This window comes from Elephantulus edwardii, unplaced genomic scaffold (genome assembly GCF_000299155.1).
Source record: "Elephantulus edwardii isolate Elephantulus edwardi_28Jun2011 unplaced genomic scaffold, EleEdw1.0 scaffold00107, whole genome shotgun sequence".
Classification (NCBI taxonomy): Eukaryota; Metazoa; Chordata; class Mammalia; order Macroscelidea; family Macroscelididae; genus Elephantulus; species Elephantulus edwardii.
The window spans coordinates 10358438-10368416 of NW_006399857.1; positions in this window are offsets into that span (position 1 = coordinate 10358438).

The window sequence follows — 9979 nt, forward strand, 5'->3', positions numbered from 1 at the left end:
CAGTCCTCATTTATAACAGTGGAATTATGCAGTATTTGTCTTTTTGTGACTGAGAAGAAATTTTCAACAATAAACTTGACACCACAATGCTCTTCTGGAGTAAGTCCTTCAAATTCTCTTCACTTTCAGCAAACAAGGTTGTATCACCTGCATAATGAAGATTATTAAAGAGTCTTTCTCTGATACTGATGGCACATTATTATTCAGAGAATCCATATATTGAAATAATTTGCTTAACATACAGAATGAATAGATATGGGGAAGAGGACACCACTCTGATTCTGCTTTTCTCAATTTCAAACCATGTAGAGTACCCTTGATCTTTTCACACCACAGCCTCTTGGTTCAGGCACAAATTTTGCATGGAGACAGTTAAATGTTATGTGTTTCTCATTCTTTTTAATGTTAGCCATAATTTAGTATACTCTACCTGGTAACAGAATATGAATATATTCTAATGAGGTTGGAGGGGGCAGACATTGTTGTTGTTGTTAAGTGTTATCAAGTTATAGATGACTCATATTGACTCTATGAACAAAAGACCTGAACACTTGTACAACTTCCATCATTTCTCCAAATTCTTAGGATTTCTGGAGGCAAGCTATTTTGAAAGTGGATGCTACTCCTGCTTCCAAGCTTGTTTTAATCGGGGAGCTCCACCAGACACTGTCCACCAGGGGCAACCATTATGTATTTGACACGTCAGTGTCACAGTGTTCAACATCACAGCAACCACGATACTTATTAATGTTCTGGTCTTTTGAAAATATATTTTTCTCCTTTGCTTAATTTTTATCCTGAGTATAATTCTGAAGAAAGATGTAATACCTAATTTCTTCTGATTTTAGTGTATAAGTTAAATGCTTATTTTTATATGCTCACTGAGCTTTGGTGAGGTCCTGAGGAAGGAGTTCCACTGATACCCTAGTTACAGTTCAAATCCACTAGCTGCTTTACAGGAGAAAGATAGAGAACCTTCTCCTACAGGTTCTGAAAATTTACTGGAGTGCTATACATACGTCAGTTCTGACTCAACAGCAATGAGTTGAAAATATGCATCATCTTATATAGAAAGCTATTGATAGAAATTGACTTTGAAGTAGTATGATTTGACCCAAAGAATATTCCAATATATATTTTAGTGAATAATATGTAATGGAATTTTAATACATTGTGACATAAATCATGTGGCAAAGTTATTTCAGGGAAGTCCTATATATACCATAATAAAAAATGAGCTTTACAGTCCCAATAAATTAGAAATTATTTCTATCATAAATTATGCTAAATCTCCAAACCAGTTCCAGTTTGGTTGATTCTGACTCACAGTGACTCTCCATCAAGCTTTTAAACTCTAATTCTTACAGGAGGAGACTACTCATCTTTTCCGCCGGAGTTAACTGGTGGACTCAAATTGCTAACCTTTTGGTTAGAAGCACAACCCACTACACACTAGTTCTCCAGTGTTCATTTAAATAATGCTGGACTTTCTAAAAAGGAATTTTCCCTTAGTAACATTTTTGTCCTTATTTAAGGTCACAATTTTTTTTTCTTCTCACTTCTTTTTTCCTAACTCAGTGACTAATTCAAGAGCCAGGAATCTAGGTCACATTATTTTTTAAACAATAATGTCCTCTATTCGCTATGCTAATGTGCATAGTTTTTACTTGCATAGTTGTATTCAGAAATGCATATCTTTACACACAATTGGATAAAAATGACAGGAATCCAAGAAATTATAGTCACCTTACATGGTATCAAAGGAAAGAATTAAATTTCATTTAGGTTTGTGGCTCCTTAGCTTTACCACTTAAGAAATTATATTTTTACAGAGAAATAATTGTATTGTTATTATAATCCTTAAGCTTTTCTATGTGATCATTTTAATTATTTGCATTACTTGCAGGACTACTTAAAATACGAGTTAGTAAATCCAGGTCACTATACACCACTCTTTGAAGAAAAATGTCAATTTATCTTTGTTTGCCAGTCAAAGAAATGAGAGGTTACATTTTATAGACATTATATGTCCTTCCATTATAAAAGAAACATCCAAATATGCAAAATATTTTTATTATAAATTAACTATTAAGATAAAAGTTAAAAAGGGAAAAAAGTCAGGTCTTAAACTGTTGGGTTATATTAAGTTTGATCTTGAAGGTGTCTGCTGGTAATTTGGTTTGTGTATTAGGCACCCTAGAGGCAAAGTTTGTGACCTATTTTGTTATTAATCACAAAATAAATTATTCTAATCCATCAGAAACACTATTCAGTAAAGGTGCACAACATCCCTCCTAAAGATTTATATCTTTAAAAACTTGATGGAAGATTACAATGAGTTAAAGCTGCCTCCACTACCCTGAATGTTTTTTGTATGTTCTTAAAACAAATGAGCCTCAAGAAAGTGACAGTCAGTTTTGAGGTCAGGAAGTGCTATGCCTGCCACTTCATTTCTGTTTTTCAGAAATGCTTTGCTTATCTAGGAATTCTTTCCTCACCAAATAAACTTAACAATTTCTCTTTCGATCTTCTTGAAAAATTAATTTGGTATCTATATTTGGATTGCTTGGTACGAGCAGTCAGGAACAAAGGACATGCATTGCTCTGGGAAAATCTGCAGTTAGAGATCTTTCCAAATTATTGAGGAGTAGTGATGCTAGTTCGAGGACTAAGGTGCATCTGATTCAGACCATAGTATTTCTGATTACTAATTATTACATCCAAGACCTGGACAAAGAATAAGGATGACAGAAGAGCATCAGTAAATCATTGTAAAATAATAATAATTTTTAAAATGGCATGAAAACAGAACTAAAAAAGAAAAGAAAATGAAAGTCACCAAGGTAAGCTAGAAAATGTATGAAATTTAATAATCACAAATTCCAGAGAAGAAACTATATAGCACACTTCAACATGAGCTGCATATTGACTTCTGCACAGGAGAAAGAGGGCAAGATTAAAAACAAGTTATAGGAGAAATTTATGTAGGGTAAACAGTGTTGGGGAATGTTGGGAGGGGAGAGCCTCTTGCCAGGACAGATTGCCTAGCTCCAGATAAGTGCAAGCCTCCCAACAGCCCTTAATATAGGATAAAGAAAGCTCTCTTGTGTTTGGCCAGACCATTGTGAGAAAGCTCACCACCTGGAAGGATGGTTGCCACATCTGTTGAGCTGGGAGTAGTCTGCATGATGCTGAGGTTCTCCAATCCAATCCACATGTTGCACGTTTGCAAGCCCACCCTATCCTGTCTTCCTGTTTACTTCCTCATATTTAAGTGTGCTGCAGCACCCAATACATCTGAGCTTGATTGACTCTATGGATAGCTTCCGGAGTGGTATGTCTCTGTTGTGCTTACCCCCCATCAGGATGTTCCTAGCAAACAGACAGCAACATATTGCACCACGAACAGGGACGGACATGATGTCGGCTTACCAGTTGAGTATCTTTTATGCTTATTCCCGTCAGGGTTTTGAGTGAGTATTCTCTGTGCTCACTCCCGTCAGGGATCGGGCTTTCCATGCTCAATGAGCCTATTAGCAATAGATCAGAACTCTGGCCTATCTTGAACAATACTTATCATCCTCAACACATTTGAACCCAATGCTGCAGACATTATGTCAATTCATTTTATGGAGGGTCTTCCTCTCCTTTCCAGGTATGGTGTTCCTTTCTAAGGAGCAGCCCTTCTTAACAAGTTTAAATATATCAGAGATGATGACGATGGCACAGATTAGGACCTGGTTCAGATCTGTTGTTCTTGGTGCTATGAATCATATTTGATTCAATGATGACACCTAACAACAACACCAGCATCTCTAAAATATGTGAGATGAATCTTCGCCATCCTTAGCTCCAAGGACCATTCTTGCTACACTTTCTCCAAGGCAAATTTGTTTGTTCTTTTGGCAGTCTGTGGGATATTCAGGACTCTTCTCTGAGAATGCAACTCAAATGCATCAATTCTTCTTTCCTCTTTATTTATCATCCAATTCTCAGATGCATTGGGGGCAGCTGGAAAGACTATCATTTCAATTAGGCACATTTTAGACTTTAAATTTGTATCCCGGCTTTTCAGGACCCTGACACCAGACTTTCCTATCTTCTCACCTCCTGACTGCTAATAACAAAGATGTTGATTGTGGATCCAAGCAAGATGGAATTATTGACAATTTCAGGCTTTCTCCTATCACAATATTGCTTACTGACCCAGTAGTGAGGATGATTGTTTTCTTAATGTTGAAATTTAATCCATAGTCTTGGCTGCAGTCCTGGATCCTGTGCAGCAATCATTTCAGATCCTCCTCACTTTCAGCGAGTAAGGTTGTATAATTTGTATAATGCAGTTTGTTGATGAGTCCTCCTACAATCTGATGCCGCACCCTTCTACTTAAAGATTTATTGGGCTTATTTAATTATCCAGTTACAAGTCTAAGGATAGGTTTTGTTGTTGCTATGTGACATCAAATGGCCTGCAATTCATAGTGACAGCTCTAAAGCCTGTCTTATCCTAAACCAATCTTATTCCAATACACCTACCCCCATTAATCCAGCTACTGTATCAGTGCATCTCATCCTGGGTCTTCCTCCCCTGTGCTGTCTCTCCACTCTTCCAAGCATGATGTACTTCTTCAAGGACTGGTACCTCCTGGTACCATGCCCAAATTATGTGAGACTTAGCTTCAAAATCCTAGCCTCCAAGGAGTAATTTGGTTTCACGCTCTCTAAGACAGATCTATTTGTTTTTCTAGCAGTCCATGGTATGTTCAAGGCTCATCTCCAGGACCACAACACAAAGGCATAAATTCTTTTGTCATCCTTAGTCATTGTCCAGCTCTCTGAGGCATAGCAAGTAATTGCAAAGACCATGACCTAGATCAAGTAAACCTTAGTCTTTAGACTAACATCATTGCTTCTCAGTACTCTGGTGAGATCCCTGACAGTAGATTTTCCCAGTGCAGTTTGTCTTTTGATCTCCATTTTCTTTTAGGAGCAGTGGTTCCCCACTACCACAAATTATCCAGTCGAGTTTTCCACATTTGAGGAAATTGCAGGGGTCAGCACATCCGGAGTGTAATGGATAAGCATCATGCTGGGAAAATAATGGAGCAGAGAAAGCTGTAATTGTCAACAACCTCAATCTCTTCTCCATCTATCATGGCGCTGCCAATTGGCCCAGTGGTGAAAAACTTTTCTTCCTGATGTTGAGCTTGAGTCCATATTGAAGACTACAGTCCTTGACTATCTGCTAAGGACAGTGGTTGACAGAAATATTTTATGCATCTTCAAAATATATTATGGTTATTATGGTTGTGGATGATTCATGTACATTGTAATTCCATTTACTAAGTTATTGCTTAAGTAATTGACTTATAATAGAAACTGATAATTTGTGTTTGTACAAATTAGAACATTAAATTTTTTCACCATTTCATAATTTTAAAAATTATTCTATAAATTTAGTCAGTGCTCTGAGTTCTTTGCTCTGTTACAACAGAATATTTAGTCACATTATAATGAAGATAGGGAGCTATTGTGGCATGCCTCTAGCTGCTTGAATTGACCAGCTGCTCGGGACAATAAAAAAAGAAAAAAAACACCACTTCAATTATGATTTACAACCTTAGAAATAAAAAGGATTCACTGTAAGTAGGAATCAACTTCATGGCTGTGAGTCTGAAATTTCTTGTGGCTTTTATTTTTAGATTTATGGTGAAATTATTTATTTCTGTCTTGTTTATAAAACTCATTGCTGCTTAAGGGCAGTAATTATATTTTCTATCCCAGAGTAACACTAATAAAAATACATTCCCCTGATGTGTATTGTTTGTGAATTTATTTAATAGTTCAAAAGTAGAATATAAAGTTTGATATATAGATAATTACAGTATTTGCATTTTAGTATTTCACTTTGTTCTTTATAAATAAAAATCACTTTGTTCAATGGAAATGAAAATAAAGTACAATAAAGATGCATAAAACAAAACACACTGCAATATCAAGTCAATTAAATCTCTGGAATTTTTTCTTCTCCTTGTATATGTAGAGAGATCTGAACCCAGTTCCATCTTGCATTATCCTTCCTCACACTTCCTGACACAAAAGAGCCCATTGCAGCAGTACCATGTCAATACACATAGTTGAATCTTCCTCTCCTTCATTGACCCTCCACCATTCCCAACATCATATCCTTTCCAAGGAATAGCACCTTCTAGCAATATGTCCAAAGTATATGAGGTGAAGCTTCATCATTCTTTCCTTCAAAGAGCACTATAGCTGCATGCTCTCTAAGACATATCTATTCATTCTCTTGGCTGTCTATAGAATGCTCAGTACTCTTTTACAACACCACAGCTCAAAGGTTGTTGCAGAAAATCAAGGAATTCAGCCTCAGTATAAATTGTGTCTCAATAACAAGAAAACAAAGATTCTTACCACAGGACCTGTAGGCAGTGTCATGATGGATGGAGAGGAGATTGAAACTGTCAAACAAGTTCATCTTGCTTTGGTCCACAATTAACACCCTTGGTAAGAGCATTCAGGAAATAAGGAAATACATATCACTGGGAAAAGCTGCAGTTAGGGAACTTTCCAAATTATAGAGGAGTACTGATGTCATTCTGAGGACTAAGGTGCATCTGATTCAGGCCATAGTCTTTCCAATTACTAGCTATGCATGTGAGACCTGGACAATGAAAAAGGGTGATTTAGGGTTGAAAACTTCATATTTTAATCTACAGGTGAAGTTGTTGATAGTGGAGTAATTTATTAAGCAACATTCTTAAACGATAAGATAGGAATGGTACTGTCAACATTGACACCCTTATAAGCAAGGGTGTAACACAACTAACTGTCCAAGACGTAGCCTATCTTACATCAGGTCTCAACTAGGTGGTCCCAGAATCCTATGTTTTTTCTAAGAACAAGTAAAATGTTTGTTGTTCTGGGTCACTGAGTCAAAACTGACCCACAGATGACTCCACAGCAGGTTTTCAGAGACAATAAATCTTACAGGAGATTACACATCCTTCTCCTAAGAAATAGCTGGTGAGCGTGAGTTTGTATTGCACACCTTTGAGTTTGCAGTTTCTTAATACAAGCAAAATGTTAGTATTTTATTTCTTTATGCTATTAGTCTTTGATATTTGGGGACAATATTAATTGTTGAGGGAGCTCTGGTGGCCTAGTGAGTAAGGAGTGGTGCTACAAATTTTATGATACAAAATGACAAGAACAATTCATTAAGCTGTCAAATATAATATGCATACATTATATGATAGATAATTGTGATACGGTGTTTTATTGTTTACATTTACTGTTTCATTTCATGTTTTAAGTAAAACTATAGTGAAAGTGTCATGAAAACGAAAGAATATTTCTAAAATAACAAAACTTCCAAATGAGAATCTTGAAAGCAATTCTCTGGCTCCAAAGCTCATGATCTTTCCAATATAGCACATTTTTCCTTTGAGCAAATGCCCTGTGGGATATATCATTCTTGATTATATTGAGTTTAACTATTTACCTGTTTAATCAAAATAGATAAATATATTTGTTTCTTTGTTTTGCTCCAATGAAAGTTCTATGAAAGTGTAGTTAGACTTTCTTGCTCAATATCATATCTCATCTTTGATCCTTGTGCGTATACATTGTTGTTATTCATTTCCGACTCATAGCAACCCTATGTATAACGCAGTACCATTAGCGTGTACTTCATTAACATGCAATAAACATTTGTCGATGTTTTAAACGAAATGAAATGAAATGAATTAGAGTTAACAATATTATAGAGTAGCCACCAATTTTTTTTATAACTATTCATTTCTGATTTTTAAAGCAATGTATACTTTTCAAAAATTGAAACATTTTATAGTTAATAAATACTTAAGCTACTTTTGGGTTTGTAAGATGCCTCTGAATGCAACACAGAACTCTCTCTTAAAGCATTTCCTGCCATTACTATGCTCATTGATGACTTTCTTTATTTCACCTTCTAAGTCTACATTGTTGGTGAACCACAGAGTTAACACTGTGCCCATTCTTGAACAGCCATCTGCATGTGCCTAGGAAAAAGAGCAAAGAACAAAAAAACCCCTGTGAAATTCTTATGCTTTGCCAAATTCTTCATTGAACTTTACTGTGTGCTATGAGTGCTGATACAAAGTGAGTATTCTCACAGCATTACTTCTTTTATAAGTTAAAGAAGCAGGAAGAAGAGAAACACAAAATAAGAAAGCAGCTAGAGTTGCTGTTACAAAAGGTTGAATTGATAATTTGCTGTTATGTCATGTGTAATGGCAAAATAATACTTACTAGGACATATTTTATTATATACATGAATAAGACTATAATTTCAAAGATCAAAGTAGCATACAGTGAGTTTTTAAAACTAAAACTACTTTTTGAAAAGAAAATTTTCTAAACACATTTTGACATGATTGTGTCATAACATTACTTCATAGAGTAAAAAGTTAGGTCAAAGACAGTTTCATGTTAGGTTGTTTGTCAACTATTACACCAAAATAATTTGTTAACTTATATAGAATTATATTTATCAAAAGCGCTCTGGTGGCCTAGTGACAAGAAGCCGCATTGCAATCCCAAGGCACATGGTTCAAGGCCACCAGCTGCTTGGCAGAAAAAGGGTGGACAATCTCCTGCTGTGAGATTAACTGTCTCTGAACACCTGCCTGAGGGTCTGCTATGGGTTCCGAATGTACAGTATACAACAATAACAACATATTTATAATAAATACTATCTATTATAATTCTTCTAAGTGGATATTTACTAAATCATTCTTCAAATATATTTTTACTACATTAAAAAAAACCCTTGTGTACTCTTTGATAAAATGTGTTTTTTAAAGAAGTTTGATATCATTTTTCTTCAACATTCCAGATGTTACTTCAGCACTCCAAATGTTATTTGTTGATAAATCCAGAGTTCTTCAAGCATGAGAAATTAATGTTCTTCATAGTACCTCAAGGAAAGGAGGTTTTACCAAAGGTTTTAGCACTTTATATTCTTGTTGTTAGGTGTTATCAAGTAAAATATGAATTGTAGTGGCCCTATGAGCAACAGACCTGAACCTTATCTTGTACTTTGTTGCCTTCATAGTCTTGACACACTTTAGCCCTTTGCTGCAGTCACTATGTCTATCTAGTTCATTGAAGGTCTTCCTTTCATTGATCCTCTACCTTTCCAAGCATGAAGCATGATGTCTTCTTCCAACGTATACTTTGTCCTAGCAATATGCCCACAGTATGAGAGACAAAGCTTTACCATCTTTACTGTAAGGAGCCCTCGGACTTTACATTTTCCAAGACATAACTTTTTTTTAAAGCTAATAGAACGGATGGATAGTCATTATACTTTTCCAACAGTGCAATTCAAAGATACCAATTCTTGTATCATCCTTATTCATTGTACAGATATCAGATGTGGAGCAAGTGATTGAAAAGATCATGGCATGAAACAGGTGCACTTTTTATTTTTCAGACTGACATCATTACTCTTCAGTATTTTGGAGAGGAGATGAATGCTTAAAATAATCTGTTAAAATGTTTTGAAAATCATTTAGTTAGTTCTGCTTCCTCAGCACTGGATAAAAGCTTGGAGAATTATTTGACAAATAATCTATTATTTTATGAAGAAGTTGTGTTAATGTTGTAGCATTTAGTAGTCAAAAAAATATTTACCTCTATACTGTGAAAAGCTTAAATTTTGAAGAGATTTTAAAAATTGTTCATTACTGATGTGTTTAATAGACCTAGAATTCCTAACCCCTGAATTTAACTATTAAACTCATTTAATTTTATTTTTGTCATCATTTATTATAATAAAGTCTGGTATGTCTGTAGTATATCATCTCAATGTATTATTATTGATAGTGCACAAGTCCTAGCGGACACATCACTCTCTCCTGGGAAACTATCCTCTTGCATCAGCACCTTGCTGCAAATGGAAGAGAAGAGGCACTAA